Source organism: Coffea arabica, chromosome 1c (assembly GCF_036785885.1).
Source record: "Coffea arabica cultivar ET-39 chromosome 1c, Coffea Arabica ET-39 HiFi, whole genome shotgun sequence".
In the NCBI taxonomy this organism is placed as follows: domain Eukaryota; kingdom Viridiplantae; phylum Streptophyta; class Magnoliopsida; order Gentianales; family Rubiaceae; genus Coffea; species Coffea arabica.
In genome coordinates this window covers 11,263,549-11,280,658 of record NC_092310.1, presented here as the reverse complement: position 1 = coordinate 11,280,658, position 17,110 = coordinate 11,263,549, and the positions used below count along the sequence as shown (strand labels likewise).

The 17,110-nt window shown below is 39.9% G+C and overlaps 1 long non-coding RNA gene across 1 annotated transcript; it reads left to right on the top strand.

The window, feature by feature from the left end:
- The first annotated feature begins 296 nt into the window (after window positions 1–296).
- Window positions 297–1,889, top strand: LOC140006304 (uncharacterized). Its single transcript, XR_011813943.1, has 3 exons — window positions 297–467; window positions 1,310–1,367; window positions 1,760–1,889. It is a non-coding gene; the product is annotated as an uncharacterized lncRNA (long non-coding RNA).
- The last annotated feature ends 15,221 nt before the right edge of the window (window positions 1,890–17,110 follow it).

Here is a 17,110-nt window from a genome sequence, read left to right as displayed (position 1 = left end):
GAACATAATTGCAAAATGTGACGCCCGAAAGAAGAAAAACAAAATTTCTAGTGAACAGTGATTTTTGCAAAATCCGGCCGCATATCTGGACAGTTCTTGGCCGGATTGGCAGGGCCGTTTGAAAAAAAATTTGGAAAACCCACTGCCTTGAATCCGGCCGGCAATCCGGCCAGATCTTGGCCGGATTGTGATGTGGCACTTCGGCAGCCAGGTTTGACTGGCTGTTTTTCCTTCATTCTTATCTTGTTTCTTGGCTGATATTTCTTCATTTCTTCCCCTTGCTTGGCCGACCACTTTGAAAGGAAAAAACCAAGAGAGTTTCCTCAACTTCAACTTCCAATCTTGAGTTTCAACCGTTAGTTTTGGAAACTACTCCATACAAGTATGTACTAAGGAAGAATAAAGGCTTTGGTGGAGTCTTTGGTGAAGGGAAAGCACTAAGCTACCTTGTTTCTTGTGGTTGTAAGGTAAGTTGCCAAGAAATCCTCTTTTGTTCCTCATAATCAGAAATTAGTGGTTTGTAGAGGTTAGATATGCTATTTTGTGGAAGATTTCATGATTTTAAGTAGAGTTTGACAAATTTCTGATTTATTAGTGAATTTTCTGATTTTATATGATAATTGTTGGTTGGTCATGGAATGATAGCTTGATATGGTGTCAAATGGAGCCTTTGTGTGTTAGTTGTGGTTATTTGCGGAAAATTTCAGAATTTGTGCGGAAATTTCAGTTTCAGGGTTTCGAATTAGGGCTTAATTGTGATTGGTTTTGGAGTTATCAATTGGCTCATATTGAAGGGGCATTGTGGGCTAATTAGGTATGTGGTATATCTTATGATTCGTATGTGTAATTGTGGTTATATACAAAGGTTAGTTTAGAAGTGTAATTTCAGTTTTTACCTAGTTTCTGGACTCAATTTGGACTACAAATTTCTCCATGTTTTAGACCGAACCCGCTTGTGGACAAAACATAAAAGTTGTAGATATACGAGTTAGCTAGCTACCTGCAAAATTTCAGATGGATTGGAGTACTGTATCATATGAAATGACCAAAATATCCTTGACTGCCTTTAAGTCCTGTTTCGCGGACAGTTTCCATTTTTCTCTAAGATGTCGATTTTTGTTCATGAAAATATATGATTTGGCTTTGGAGGTCTTCATAAGAAATGTTGGTATATGTCTTGGCTTCGAAACGCCTTAAGATTTGCTTCAATCCGATAAGTGTAGCTGCAATTGTGATTAAAATACCAAAAGGTGATAGGAACTTGATGCTTTTAGAATTCCTTTTGTTTGACATGATATTTGTGATCTAGGGTTTGGACTTGAGCAAGGCAATGATATATGATGGATGAGGTTCATGAGCCGTGGTTGGTGAGTGATTCCCAACTAATTCCAAAGTTACTTTCGAACTAATTCTTGCATTGGTTACTCGATTGCATATCATTTGTGTTTGTGTGTGTGTGCCATGACATGATTTGGCTCCATTGAGTTTTTGGAAAATCTTGTGCTTAGAACCAACGTCTCTCCATTGTTTATTTGGAGCACCGATGGCTCCCTTGTATTGCTTGACTGTTACTTGATCTATTTGAGCATTGGAGTTCTAAGTACGATAACTTCACTGGCTCACAAGAGCAACATACATACATTTGTTCACTGACTCATGATATCATTTACATGCATTATTGTGAAACTGGTTGATTACCGATTTTATTGGACACTCGCTGAACTTCTAACTCACCCCAAAATATATTTTCTCCCCACAGGGCTCGAGGCAAAGGAAACGCTTGTATTAAGTTCTTCGTGTAACTGGATGGATTATCTTCTGTACAGTTGGAGTTTTAGATTCATCTTGTGTAATAGTTAGGATTGTATGAATGTTTGGAATTGAACGAGTGTATGTGTACGTTCCACGCTTGTGATATGTATTCATGGAGGATTGGATGTATTATTTTTGAGATGTACCTTGTAATTTAGTTAAGGACTGTAGCGAGTGAGTGAGTCCTGACGAAAGCTGGGCAGACAGTTTGCCGAACCCTTTGGTTCGCCTTAGGGGGAAGTGGGGCTGTCACACAAAATATCTCTTAAGTTGTGTGGATAGTTAAGTCATTTCTCCATGATTGATGTAACAATTGGACACCAATCACCTAACAGAAGAGGTTTATGATACTTTAGAAACCTCAAACCTCAGGAGAAGGCAGTGAGACTCTCAAAAACCTTAGGGAAGGTTTTTGAAATTATCCCTAAACATATCTATAAGACGAAAAAAGGAAAGGCCAAACATCCATGCAACATGTAATTTTCACAACTAAAATATAAAACTTCCAAACGTAAAAGATTTTGGGGATAATTTCAAAAAACCTTAATTGAAATTCCTCATAAAATCACTTAATTAGTACCCTTAACCTATCTCCCTTGAATTGACTTTTTGATAACATGTCAGCCAATTTGGTATTTTAGTTGCAACGCTACCCTTATGTTGTCCTATTTATGAAACTTATAGCAACAATAAAAATTAAAATAAAGATAAAACGTACTATGAAACTATTAGGGATTATAAATGCAATAAACAGTAACTTTGCAGCAATTTCAACTATTACCTAGCATAATGGATGCTGCTTTAATTCACACACAAAAAAAAAAAGCATGGACAAATTCTAGCTAGATATGTGGTTGTGAGATTGTTTTTAGATTAATCTTTTCAATACTAGCTTATTTATAAATTTTGAGTATAGATTATTTAAGATTTTAAATTTGAGTATAGCTTGAATAACATCATGTATTAAAATATACATCCTAAAAGAAATTACTTGGCTTCCTCAAATCCATGTAGCAAAATTTTCCAAAGTGTTAATTACTTATCAAAATATTTCAAGGGGTGGCCGTTGACTAAACTCTCAATCTAACCACCTTCTTTACTTTCCAACTACCACTTGGATGCAAAGAAATATGAATCAATATTGGATGACCATTCAACTTAACCACCTTCTTTACTATCCCACCATCAATATGAATCAATATTGGATGGCCATTTGAATATGGTTTGTCTGTATTTTTTTTTGTTTTAAAATTATCTTTTTATTTGGTCTTTTTGGTTAAACAGTTATTAAGAGTGCAAGAGCTATATCATCAATTCATGACCTTTGATGGAATGTGTGGTCTCATCAAACTAACAGGAGAGATAAGTAAGACTTTAGAAATCTCAAAAGTGTTGAGTGATATTATAAAAATCCTCAAGACAGGTTCTTGAAACTATCCCGAGATTTTATTTACCGCGGCTCTTTTATCCTTGCAAAGCAGATAGGATATATTTCAAGCAGATCTAAGGCCGGAAAGCTTGACAATCTTGCGTTTCAGCCCCTTGATTACTGTAGGAATTGAAATTTCCGCTCTTTTTTTTTTGTGGAAAATGACCCTTTTGAAAAACAAGTGTATAAGCAATCTCACAAATTTTCCGTACACGTATGATCATTTATCAATATTCTAAAGGATTATGAATGCATCGCAATCAAAGTAAATTTTAAGTCTAAACCAAGCTTCCTGTGGTAATACGGCACTTGTAGCTCCTCCACATTACATCCAAGGGAAAAAAACACGTAAGTTTGGATAGGGAAACACACACACATATATATAATTTTACTTACATTTAAATACATTTCTTATAAACCATTTATCTTACATATATCATATTGTAAAAAAATATTACTGTTATTAAATCAAATAATACTATATTCAAGCACACTCATACTAGTATATATTAGTCCTCATCCCGTTTTCCAAGCATCCACAATCTATTCTCGTAATATATTTCGTTAAAAATAGGAAATTTTACACGACACAGAATTAGGTGTTTGGATGTGTTCTCACAAAAATAACCATGCAGCATCCAAATCTAAAACTAAAATGTAGAACTCCCAGAGGCAAAAGATTTTATTTACTACTCATTTTCTCCTTTAAAGTAGATAGAATATGGTTCAAGTGGATTTGAGGCTGGAGAGTTTGGAAACTTAAGCGTTTTAACTCCTTGAATACGATAAAATTTGAAAATATTAATCATGATTTTTATTTCGTTCCTTTCATATTTTGTGGAAAATATTGATTCTTAAAAGCAAATACTTCATATTTCTGAAATTTTTGACCCAAAAAAAAAGGTGTATACACAATCTCACAAATTTTCCATACGCATATATGATCATTCTATCACTATTGTAAAGGATCATCAATGTATCGCCATCAAAGTAATTTTTTCTTCTAAACTACGGCACCAATAATTAACTCCTCACATTCAAAGAAAATAAAATTATATTATTAGTCTTCATCCTGTTTTTCCAAGCATACCCATTTGATTAGTCAAAAAATCTCTCTTCTTGTAATATATTTCGTTGATAATAGGAAATATTGCATTACAGATAACTACGTTTTTTGATGTGTCACCTCTCAAAATCCTCTCAGTTAAAGAAAATCTTGTATTAAAAGAATCTATATCAGTAGTCGGATGATGACGAGCGGGCCTTGTAGTCGGATGATGACCAGCGGATGATTGAAGTTTTGTACAGTCTCCAACTAAAAGCCCAATATACCCATATGGCCCTAAAGTCAAACTTATCCTTGATAAATTATTTGGTGGCATAATAAATAGGGTTAATACCACTTTGTCCCCCCAAACTTTGGATGATTACCCACTTCAGTCCCTAAACTTCAAAATGGGACACTTAAGTCCCTAAACTTATAAATACCTCCCACTTAAGTCCCTAAACTTATAAAATAGGACACTTAAATCCCTAAACCCTTATAAAATGGGACACTTCGACCACCAACGGTATTCAGGATTTGTTAACAATTTTCCTTAAGTGGGAGGTATTTATAAGTTTAGGGACTTAAGTGTCCCATTTTGAAGTTTATGGACTGAAGTGGGTAATCGTCCAAAGTTTGGGAGGACAAAGTGGTATTAACCCTAATAAATATTGGTAGTATAACTCGTCGAATCAGTCACTATTGATTACCACTTTGGCAAAGAAGAGGGGACAAGAATACTTGTCAATACAACCACTTGTGAACGGTGTAACTCTGTATGAATAATTTGCAACTCTATAAAATTTTATAACAGATATGCAATTATTGTATATGAAACCTAGATAAAGAGTAACAGATATTACACTTTTATTATAAGATTATACAATCAGTTAAACAAGAGTTACAACTTGTTTAGATTATATTACACTGTTTATGAATGATTGAGCTGATAGCTGTTTCAACCGTTCTTGCTCCTTTGTCCATTCCAGCTACGAGCTTCATTCACTAACAGTTAAGAAAAAAAAAATAAAAAGATGCAACCGACAATCCTTGATTATTGGCCGGTGTAATGCAATCGTTGCTATTTGAACGTAAGAGCAATTTTCGTTCAAAATTATAAATGTATCCTTTTTTATGTGAACTCAATCTTTTACAAGTGGGAAGTATGTTTGTAATTTTTGATAAAAGTTGCTTTGACGTTAAAACACCAACTGTGATTGTATAGTTTACCTTTAGTACTAGGAAGTCAACAAAGGGCATGGAACTCTTTTCAAAAAAAAAAAACAAAGGGCATGGAACTATTTGCAAATTGAGATTTGTCGGAAATTGAATGATGGAGATTATTATGGAACACAACTTTCATTGAGTGTTAAATTTTTTTTTTATATTTTTGTATATTTTTATTTTAGTGACTACCTTTATTATTTTACTTTGTATATTATACGTTACAATTGACACTAGTAATTGTAGAGAGTAAGTGTTAAAGTCCTTAACCAAAACACCCCAATGGAGAATTTAATCAATCCCAAACGTAAAACCTTGTCACATTGAACAAATTGGTCCTTTTTTTCTTTTGATAAGAGAAACTTTTCAATCTTTTTTCCAAGAAACCAGCATTTTGCACATAAATATTTGCTACAAGTGGTTACCTAGCTAGCAATTCGTAAACATTGAAAGCATCCAAAGTTAGACCAGCATTAAATATTGTGTAAATCTAATTAAGGTTATATTTAAGTCGTCAATTCACTTTTTTTTTTTTTTGAAGGGTCCTCAATTAACTTTCAATAAGCAAAATTTCACCACCAATTAGGTCATAGTAACAACAAATAGAATCCTAAGGATTGAATCCCAAGAATAGAAGTTGATGTAAATTAAAAGTGACAAAACTGATGTTACATCACTATGCAAATTAAAAGTGACAAAACTTGCTGTTCCGTTGCTGAAATTTTTTCGACTCAATGTATTGCAAAATCCAAGAGTCTCTCCTTTTCTCTTGCCAAACGAATTGAAACGAAATTTCTTAGCAATTGCAGTACACAACTGGCCTTTTTTGTTTTGCCACTTTGTGCCTTGGGACAAACCAAAACCAACAATTGGATTGTTTTAATTAGACGAACCATGTTAGTTCATAACAATTTCTTCACCAAAAAAATTTATCAATTCATGAAGGTTGCAATACAAAAAATCTACAGCTTAGTCAGCTAGCTTCTTGGATTGAGATAATTTGAAAAAAAAAATAATTTGCTTTACAAATTCCAATCACCTTTTTATCTCACATACATCACATCACAAAAAGTACTACAGTAATTATCTCAAATAAATCATCCAAATAAACTCTTATCCAAACAAACTCACTGTGTCCAACTGATGAAATGACTACTTTCAATATTGACATCTAGGGGGTGGTAACCTGTGTGGTGAAATGATTGACGACCCCATCTTCCCCTAGGGCGAACCGGAGGGGTTGACGGACCGCCTGCCCAGCTCTCGCCGGGACTACGGGTCGCAAAACAATCAAGTCGGATTTAATTCATAAAAGAAAACTCGACAAAATGAACAATTTTCCCCCTTAAGGTTATTAGAACAACAATATCATTGTCCAAGAAAGTACAGTGCTCGAGTGCTTCCATCGGACCAGAAAACGGAAAACGAAAATTTTGCCGCTGATGAACAGTGACCGGCCACGTCACTATCCGGCCAGAATCTGGCCGGATATCCGGCCGGATTCTCGGCCGGATAGGAGGCCGAGGCTAAACCAAAAATTTCGAAATGTCCCCTGCCAATCCGGCCAACAATCCGGCCTGAAGTTGGCCGGATTGCTCTGGCCGGATTCTGGGCAGTAGCCAGAGTCCAATTTTTTTCTTTTTTTTTTCTTTTCCCTTGCCTATCCGGCCTTATATCCGGCCAGAAACTGGCCGGATTCTAGGCCGGATTCCAGGCAGTGGTTTTTCCAAAATTTCCTGCTTTCATTTTTAAAACCGGCGATTGTACACATACACCATATAACGAATCCAAGACTTGGTAAACCATACATACATGTCATCTATACATGAGAAAGTGTCCTTATACAATTCAAACACAAATACTTGAGTTCAAATACATCAAAGTTCCAAATGTTCGAGGAGCTTCCAAAACTAACTATGTCACTAGCTCATCTCATATCAAAATGTGGTTCAACATCACTCCTGTAAGGAAAACAAAACAACGGGGGTGAGCTTACGCTCGTGAGGTACCAAATGCACAATTTCATGATACAATTATTAACACATATACATAACCACCTTCATACAACATACACATATAAAAGGATACATGCGACCCTCAAGGGCCGATTTCCGATTGCCATACTTGATCTCACACGTTGACACTCCGTCAACCATTTAAACAAGCCAAGATCCGTAGACACCACTTCGCACCATTTCCTTCCACCGTTCACCCCCTATTCGGGCCCGCCGCCTCATAGTTCCAAAAGGGTAATACTCGAGTATACCACAAGGTCGAGGAGTTAACACTCCACTCGCCTATCAAGAACCCAAAGGCTCATTAACGAATCGCCCAAGCCCTTGCCGGCTCGACTCGAATAACGGTCTAAGGGCATGAGCTCAATTTCACCTTAATATTAAGGCATTGCCCCATCAAATGTCAAGCATGTATATATACCATTTCACATCCAAACAATAACGGTAAATGCGAGTAAGTGGTCAAGAGCGATCAAGCACACTCTCGACCCAAATCAAGACATTTAGAAACCACATAACAAGTGTGTTCATCATATACTGGTACACTCACCAAATAAACAAGCAAATCACACGTTCGAGTCAGGAGTAGGTCCCGGTCCACCGGTACAACCTAAAACAAGCAAGTAACCATATATAAGACTCAAACACGAGTCAAAGGATAACTTTAACTTACTAATACAAGTTACACAAAACAAATAAAATGGAGTAACAACAGTGTGGAATGTGAACAAACTCCCCAATTCATCCATTCTATTCAAATCCTTCTCAATTCAAGACCTCCCATATCTACAACCAATTGGGCAGCATTTCCCCTTAATTTCTTCACATTTCCAACCTAATGAACAACACCCAACTTGTACCATTACACTTATGGTTCTTAAACTAGTCCATTCACCCCATTTGAATCACAATACAACCATATACACATCAATTGATTGCATGAAAACCATACATGGAAAAGCCCCAATTTCATCAAACCCTAAAACCGGAATTTTCTCACAAATGCTGAAATTTTCCACAATTAACCACCATTAACACATATAAGCTCTAAATCAAGCCATATAAAGCCTTCACACCCAACTCAACCATGATATATCATATAAAACAGAAAATTCCTAAATAAATAGAAAATTGCCACATCTCAAGTATAAGTCATGAAATACTCCATAAAATAGCCTCTTGAACTACCATCACCCATAACTTTCATCTTACAACCAACAAGGAAACAATTCCATATTTACTCACCTTACAATTCTTGATACAAGGTAGATGAGAGCCTTTCCTTTCAAACAAAAACCACCAAGCACTTCAAACACTCCTAACAAGAGGGTTTTATGGAGGATTTTGAGAGATTAGTGGTTGGATTCCATGATTTGACAAAGAAATGAAGCAAGAGTTGAAGAGCTTTCTTCCTTCTTTTCTCTCTAGTTGGCCGGCCAAGAGGTAAGAAATAATGAGGAATTTTGGTCAAAATTTTAATTTAGTAAAGGTGTAGACAAGTCAAAAGTCCAAGGTCCAATAGGATTGCAACATGTGTTTTTTCCAAGCTTATCTCATTCTTGTCTTACAACACTTAATTAAACCAACTAACCTCCAATTAACTCATAACACAAGATGATAAAACTTCCGTATATAAAATTTCCCAAAGCTACATTTAACTGTACCGATCGTCTTAGTGGGTCCCGCAACCGCTGTACACCCTTAACAACACAGAATTTGACCTAAACCCAGAAATGATGCAAAATTCATATTTTCTCATAAAATTCCCCAGAAAACCCACGGATAGAAGAAAACCCTAAAATTAGGCCCAAACGCCCAAAATAAATGCCTGAAAAATATGAAAATTTTCGGGGTCTCACACTCTCTCGCTCTTAAAGAATTTCGTCCTCGAAATTTCTCACCTGAATCACTAAACAGTTCGGGGTATTTGGTTTTCATCTCACTCTCCATCTCCCAGGTTGCTTCCTCAACTCCGTGGTTTTTCCACAGAATTTTCACCAGTGGAATTTGTTTATTCCTCAACTCCTTAACTTTTCTATCGAGCACTTGCACAGGTTTTTCTTCGTAGGTGAGGGCCTCGTCAATTTCAATCTCTTCCGGCTGAACAATGTGAGCTGGATCGGGGTAATATCTCTTGAGCATAGACACATGAAATACGTCGTGAATCCGTGACAGGCTCGATGGCAACTCAAGCCGGTAAGCTACTTTTCCAACCCGCTGAAGGATCGGAAAAGGGCCTACGAATCGGGGTTGGAGTTTCTTTCCTTTTCCAGCAGTAAGACTCCGTAATGGTGTAATCTTCAAGAATACCTGGTCTCCTACTTCAAACTCCAGATCCTTCCTTCGATTATCGGCATAGCTCTTCTGGCGACTCTGGGCTGTCTGAAGTCTTTGCCGGATTAACTTGACCTTTTCTTGAGCATCCTCTATCCAAGGAATAATGGTAGGGTCTAAGATCCTTCTCTCTCCAACTTCATCCCAATAAATTGGTGAACGACACTTTCGCCCATAAAGGGCTTCGTACGGCGCCATTTGGATTGATGAATGGTAGCTGTTATTATAGGCGAATTCCACTAAAGTCATGTGTTGTCCCCAATTGCCCCCGAAATCTTGGATACACGTGCGTAACATATCTTCGAGGGTCTGAATCGTTCGCTCCGACTGTCCATCCGTCTGAGGATGATAAGTAGTACTCAGATTCAGCTTCGTCCCCAAGGTCTCCTGAAACTTTTGCCAGAATCTCGACACGAAACGAGGGTCTCGGTCAGAAACGATACTCACGGGCACTCCATGTAATCGTACAATCTCCTCCAGATATACCTGGGCTAACTTATCCATGGAATACTTCATATTCACAGGTAGAAAATGAGCCGATTTGGTCAATCGATCAACGATCACCCATACGGCATCATGTCCTCTTTGAGTCCTAGGTAATCCAGAAACGAAGTCCATAGTAATATGTTCCCATTTTCATTCAGGAATTTCCAAAGGTTGTAGCAATCCCGAAGGCTTCTGATGTTCAGCCTTAACTTGCTGACACACTAGGCAGGTTTGCACGTACTGAGCTATCTCTCTCTTCATCTTGTCCCACCAGTACAATTGCCGCAAGTCACGATACATCTTGTTACTTCCTGGATGGATTGTATACTTAGATCGATGAGCTTCCTCCAAAATTTCCCTTCTCAAATCTCTATCATCAGGTACTACGATTCGATTTCTAAATCTTAAAATCCCTTCAGAGCTCAAATTAAAATCGGAAATTTCCCCTTTCTTCACCTTGTTCATCCAATTTTGAACCGTCGGATCTTTGATTTGAGCTTCCTTGATCTTTTCTAAAAACACAGACGTCACTTGGATGTTCCCAAAGATTATCCGATTAGGCTCCAGCTTTGGATTCCATTCTCCTACAACTCCCAATAATTCCCATTCTTTCACCATCAATCCAGAAATCTGAGCCTTTCGACTTAAGGCATCGGCTACCACATTGGCCTTACCAGGATGGTAATTAATCGTATAATCGTAATCCTCCAAGAATTCCATCCAACGGCGTTGTCTCATGTTCAACTCTTTCTGGGAAAAGAGGTATTTAAGGCTCTTATGATCGGAATAAACTTCAAAAGTCACTCCGTACAGATAGTGTCTCCACTTTTTCAGAGCGAAGACAACTGCGGCCAATTCTAGGTCATGGATGGGATAGTTTTGTTCATGAATTTTCAATTTCCGGGAAGCATAAGCTATCACATTTCGGTGTTGCATTAGTACACATCCCAATCCTTCTTTGGAGGCGTCGGTGTAAACGGTGAAACCGTCTGGACCGTTAGGTAAGGCTAAAATAGGGGCCATTGTCAATCTCTGTTTCAGCTCTTGAAAGCTAGCTTCACACCTATCGCTCCACAAAAATCGACCACCCTTCTTTGTTAGATCGGTCAAGGGACTGGCAAGTTTCGAAAAATCCTTAATAAATCGTCGGTAATAACCTGCCAACCCTAGAAAACTTCGAATCTCAGTAGGGTTCTCGGGTCGCTTCCACTCAGTCACGGCCTCCACCTTAGCCGGATCTACCGCAATTCCCTCCTTTGATATCACGTGCCCCAGAAAAGACACTTTGTCTAGCCAAAATTCACATTTGCTAAATTTGGCATACAACTGGTGCTCCCTCAGGGTTTGTAGGACCTCTCTCAAATGTTGTTCATGCTCCTCACGGGTTTTTGAGTAAACCAATATGTCATCGATGAAAACAACAACAAATCGGTCAAGAAAGGGCTTGAAAATTCGGTGCATAAGGTCCATGAAAGCAGCAGGGGCATTGGTCAATCCAAATGGCATCACGGCAAATTCGAAATGCCCATACCGGGAATTGAAAGCAGTTTTAGGCACATCCTCCTTTTTAATCAACAACTGGTAATACCCCTGTCGAAGGTCTAATTTTGAGAATACCACCGCACCTTGCAATTGATCAAATAACTCGTCGATATGGGGAAGTGGGTACTTGTTCTTAATCGTCACATTGTTTAACCCTCGGTAGTCAATACAGAGTCTCAAGGTCCTGTCCTTCTTTTTGACAAAGAGAACGGGCGCCCCCCAAGGCGAACCGCTCTCGTGAATAAACCCCCGCTCTAAAAGGTCTTGCAACTGTAGTTTTAGCTCTTTGAGTTCCGCGGGTGCCATTCGGTAAGGGGTTTTAGAAATAGGGGAAACCCCTGGACAAAGGTTCACTTCGAACACCACTTCTCTCTCTGGAGGCAAGTTCACTAACTCGTCAGGAAAAACATCAGGGTATTCACTCACTATCGGAACATCTTCTATTTTCAGTTTGTCGGCAGGAGTGTTAATAAGAAAAGCTAGGAACCCTTGTGCCCCTCTATTTAATAATTTCCTAGCTCGAATACCCGAAATCATAGCAGATGAGGCTAGACTACCCCTCACATCTAACCTCAAAGTTGCCTCCCCAGGAATGCGAAATTCGACAGTTTTCCTCTTACAATCCAGCTGAGCATCGTATCGAGCCAGCCAATCCATGCCTAATATCACATCATATCCCTTTATGGCTAAACTTATCAAATTTCCCAATAACTTCCGTTCACCTACCCAGATTTCACAATTCGTATATATTTCACTAGAAATCAAGCTTTGGTCCCCCGTAGGTGTACTAACTTCCAACTCATAAGGGAGGGTAACAGGATTTATATCAATTCCACACATAAATTCGGGGTTAACAAAAGAATGGGTAGCTCCAGGATCTATCAAAATTCTAGCTAGGCGGTGGAAGACAGGAATCGTACCTTCCACTACCTCTGCAGAGTCAGGAACTGGCCGTTGTTCAATGGAGTACACCCGTGCAGGTACCTTTGGTTTGGTACTATCTACCCCCGATTGACTTGAGGTAGCCTTAGATGTCGCCGGGGTAGTTCCTCTCGTCTCGCGTGCCTGGACCGGACAGTTGGCGAACCGGTGCTCCGCGCTTCCGCACCGCAAACACTTATTCTGCTTCCTCCAGCAATCGTCCTCCGTATGATTGGGTTTTCCACAAAAGTTACACGGCCCACGTGCAACAGTAGCTGAACTCCCTTGTGCGGTGCTCCTCGGCGGCCCTCGCCCCGGTTGGCTTCCTCGAGAAGGAGCCCCTCGAGCCGGACTCGTAAATCGTCCCCCTCCAGCTCCCCGTCCAAACTTAGGAAGGGAAGGGGTACTCTTGTCACCTTGAGTTGAGGTACTTCCAGCAGCTCCACGCTTTCGATTTTGGAAGTTCCTCACCTGGAGCCTAGCGTTCTCGGATCGTAATGCCTTCTCAACGGCATCACTAAAAGTAGTGATCTGGGCAACGGCCAAATCCTTCTGGATTTCCACATTAAGCCCCTGAAGAAAACGCCTAGCCCTCCTTTGTTCGGTTAAAATGAGCTCAGGAGCAAATTTGGATAAACGTGTGAATTGGCTCTCATATTCGGCTACCGATTGCGTTCCTTGGCGTAGACGAATAAATTCGTCCTCTTTCTTCTCTTGAACCAGCGGCGGAAAGTACTTGGCATTGAATTCCCGTACAAAATTCATCCAGGTCCTTAGTGTCTGTTCTCGCTCCCACTTCGTCCGGATAATATTCCACCATGAGCGAGCGGCACCTTCAAGTTGAAAAACCGCAAAGGTCAATTGCCTCTCTTCCGGGTAATGTAGAGCGGCAAAAATATCTATCATCTTTTCTAACCATTGTTCGGCCACATCAGGATCGGGCCCTCCAAGAAATTTAGGCGGTGAAAATTTTTGGAATCGTTCGAGAGCTCGATCTTCGCTCTCGACATGATTTCCGGGGTTTCCAGGATTGCCAACTGGTGGATTAGGGTTAGGGTCCTGTTGTTGCACCACCTGGGCTAAAAGATCGGTCATCCGCTGGATAGCAGCGGCTACCTGCACATTGGGATCGATTTGGGGTTCAGGGGTTGGTTCGGGCACTGTAGCTCCCGTACCCTGTTCAGTTGTGGGATGTCTACCCCCACGTCCGCGCCCCCGGCCACTACGCGTGCCTTCCATCGCTCTAGATCAATCTATAATCAAAATATACCCATGAATATAACTTTAATGCTAAAGGGCACACATCCCTGTACTCAACAAGAAATATGGCCACAAAATCAAACAATCACTTCATAACACACTTAAACACATAACACATAGCCATAGCATTCATAACAAGATCAACCATTTACACCAAAGTAGTCAGTCAGGTACAAACAAAAGCGTCTTACGGAAAGGACAATACAAAAGTAATATATACAAAACTGGTCCTATATACAACACAACTAGCTAAGAGTCCTTCCCGGCCTACCATTCCGTGTCCCATATATATACGAGTCAAAATCATCCAAAATGGCTTAAAAGCCATTCCCTAGCCTACCGTGGGACTAGAGGACCTATTCGCTTGGGAGGGTTCACTTCCAACCCCACCTCCTACACTAGAACTCTCGACACTCTCGTCCCCTAGTAGGTATTCACACAAATTTAACATTGTTCCGGCGTTCTCCCTCAGTTGTCTCGCCCTCTTGGTCATACGTTTGCGCATCTCCCCAAGTTGCGTACACAAATCATCCACCCTATCTTGACCTTCGCTCAGGTCATACTCCAACTCCTTAATACGCTCCGCTTGCCTCTTGTTGGCCTCTCTTAATTGTTTCACTTCGGCTTCAACCATAGCATAATCCTTGGCCAACTCTTTTCGTTCTTTGTCCACCGCAAATACAAGAGTATTGGGGTAGGCAAACTTGTGACGGCACTCACAACGTCGAAATCGACTCGCCGGACTCCAACGTAGAGTCGCCCCTCTCGACCGGATTTGGTACTTGATCATAGGAAGTACTCCACGGCCTTGCTTCGCGATCGATCGCACACGAGAGCCACTAGGCACGTCCATCCTACACAAAAGTATCATTAATCTCCAACACCTAAAAAAAAAACAAGCAAATACAACTCCAAGATCAAGACATTCCAAACATGCCCAGGTTAAGCCAAACCTAGGCTCTGATACCACTTGTGACGACCCCATCTTCCCCTAGGGCGAACCGGAGGGGTTGACGGACCGCCTGCCCAGCTCTCGCCGGGACTACGGGTCGCAAAACAATCAAGTCGGATTTAATTCATAAAAGAAAACTCGACAAAATGAACAATTTTCCCCCTTAAGGTTATTAGAACAACAATATCATTGTCCAAGAAAGTACAGTGCTCGAGCGCTTCCATCGGACCAGAAAACGGAAAACGAAAATTTTGCCGCGGATGAACAGTGACCGGCCACGTCACTATCCGGCCAGAATCTGGCCGGATATCCGGCCGGATTCTCGGCCGGATAGGAGGCCGAGGCTAAACCAAAAATTTCGAAATGTCCCCTGCCAATCCGGCCAACAATCCGGCCGGAAGTTGGCCGGATTGCTCTGGCCGGATTCTGGGCAGTAGCAAGAGTCCAATTTTTTTTCTTTTTTTTTTTCTTTTCCCTTGCCTATCCGGCCTTATATCCGGCCAGAAACTGGCCGGATTCTAGGCCGGATTCCAGGCAGTGGTTTTTCCAAAATTTCCTGCTTTCATTTTTAAAACCGGCGATTGTACACATACACCATATAACGAATCCAAGACTTGGTAAACCATACATACATGTCATCTATACATGAGAAAGTGTCCTTATACAATTCAAACACAAATACTTGAGTTCAAATACATCAAAGTTCCAAATGTTCGAGGAGCTTCCAAAACTAACTATGTCACTAGCTCATCTCATATCAAAATGTGGTTCAACATCACTCCTGTAAGGAAAACAAAACAACGGGGGTGAGCTTACGCTCGTGAGGTACCAAATGCACAATTTCATGATACAATTATTAACACATATACATAACCACCTTCATACAACATACACATATAAAAGGATACATGCGACCCTCAAGGGCCGATTTCCGATTGCCATACTTGATCTCACACGTTGACACTCCGTCAACCATTTAAACAAGCCAAGATCCGTAGACACCACTTCGCACCATTTCCTTCCACCGTTCACCCCTTATTCGGGCCCGCCGCCTCATAGTTCCAAAAGGGTAATACTCGAGTATACCACAGGTCGAGGAGTTAACACTCCACTCGCCTATCAAGAACCCAAAGGCTCATTAACGAATCGCCCAAGCCCTTGCCGGCTCGACTCGAATAACGGTCTAAGGGCATGAGCTCAATTTCACCTTAATATTAAGGCATTGCCCCATCAAATGTCAAGCATGTATATATACCATTTCACATCCAAACAATAACGGTAAATGCGAGTAAGTGGTCAAGAGCGATCAAGCACACTCTCGACCCAAATCAAGACATTTAGAAACCACATAACAAGTGTGTTCATCATATACTGGTACACTCACCAAATAAACAAGCAAATCACACGTTCGAGTCAGGAGTAGGTCCCGGTCCACCGGTACAACCTAAAACAAGCAAGTAACCATATATAAGACTCAAACACGAGTCAAAGGATAACTTTAACTTACTAATACAAGTTACACAAAACAAATAAAATGGAGTAACAACAGTGTGGAATGTGAACAAACTCCCCAATTCATCCATTCTATTCAAATCCTTCTCAATTCAAGACCTCCCATATCTACAACCAATTGGGCAGCATTTCCCCTTAATTTCTTCACATTTCCAACCTAATGAACAACACCCAACTTGTACCATTACACTTATGGTTCTTAAACTAGTCCATTCACCCCATTTGAATCACAATACAACCATATACACATCAATTGATTGCATGAAAACCATACATGGAAAAGCCCCAATTTCATCAAACCCTAAAACCGGAATTTTCTCACAAATGCTGAAATTTTCCACAATTAACCACCATTAACACATATAAGCTCTAAATCAAGCCATATAAAGCCTTCACACCCAACTCAACCATGATATATCATATAAAACAGAAAATTCCTAAATAAATAGAAAATTGCCACATCTCAAGTATAAGTCATGAAATACTCCATAAAATAGCCTCTTGAACTACCATCACCCATAACTTTCATCTTACAACCAACAAGGAAACAATTCCATATTTACTCACCTTACAATTCT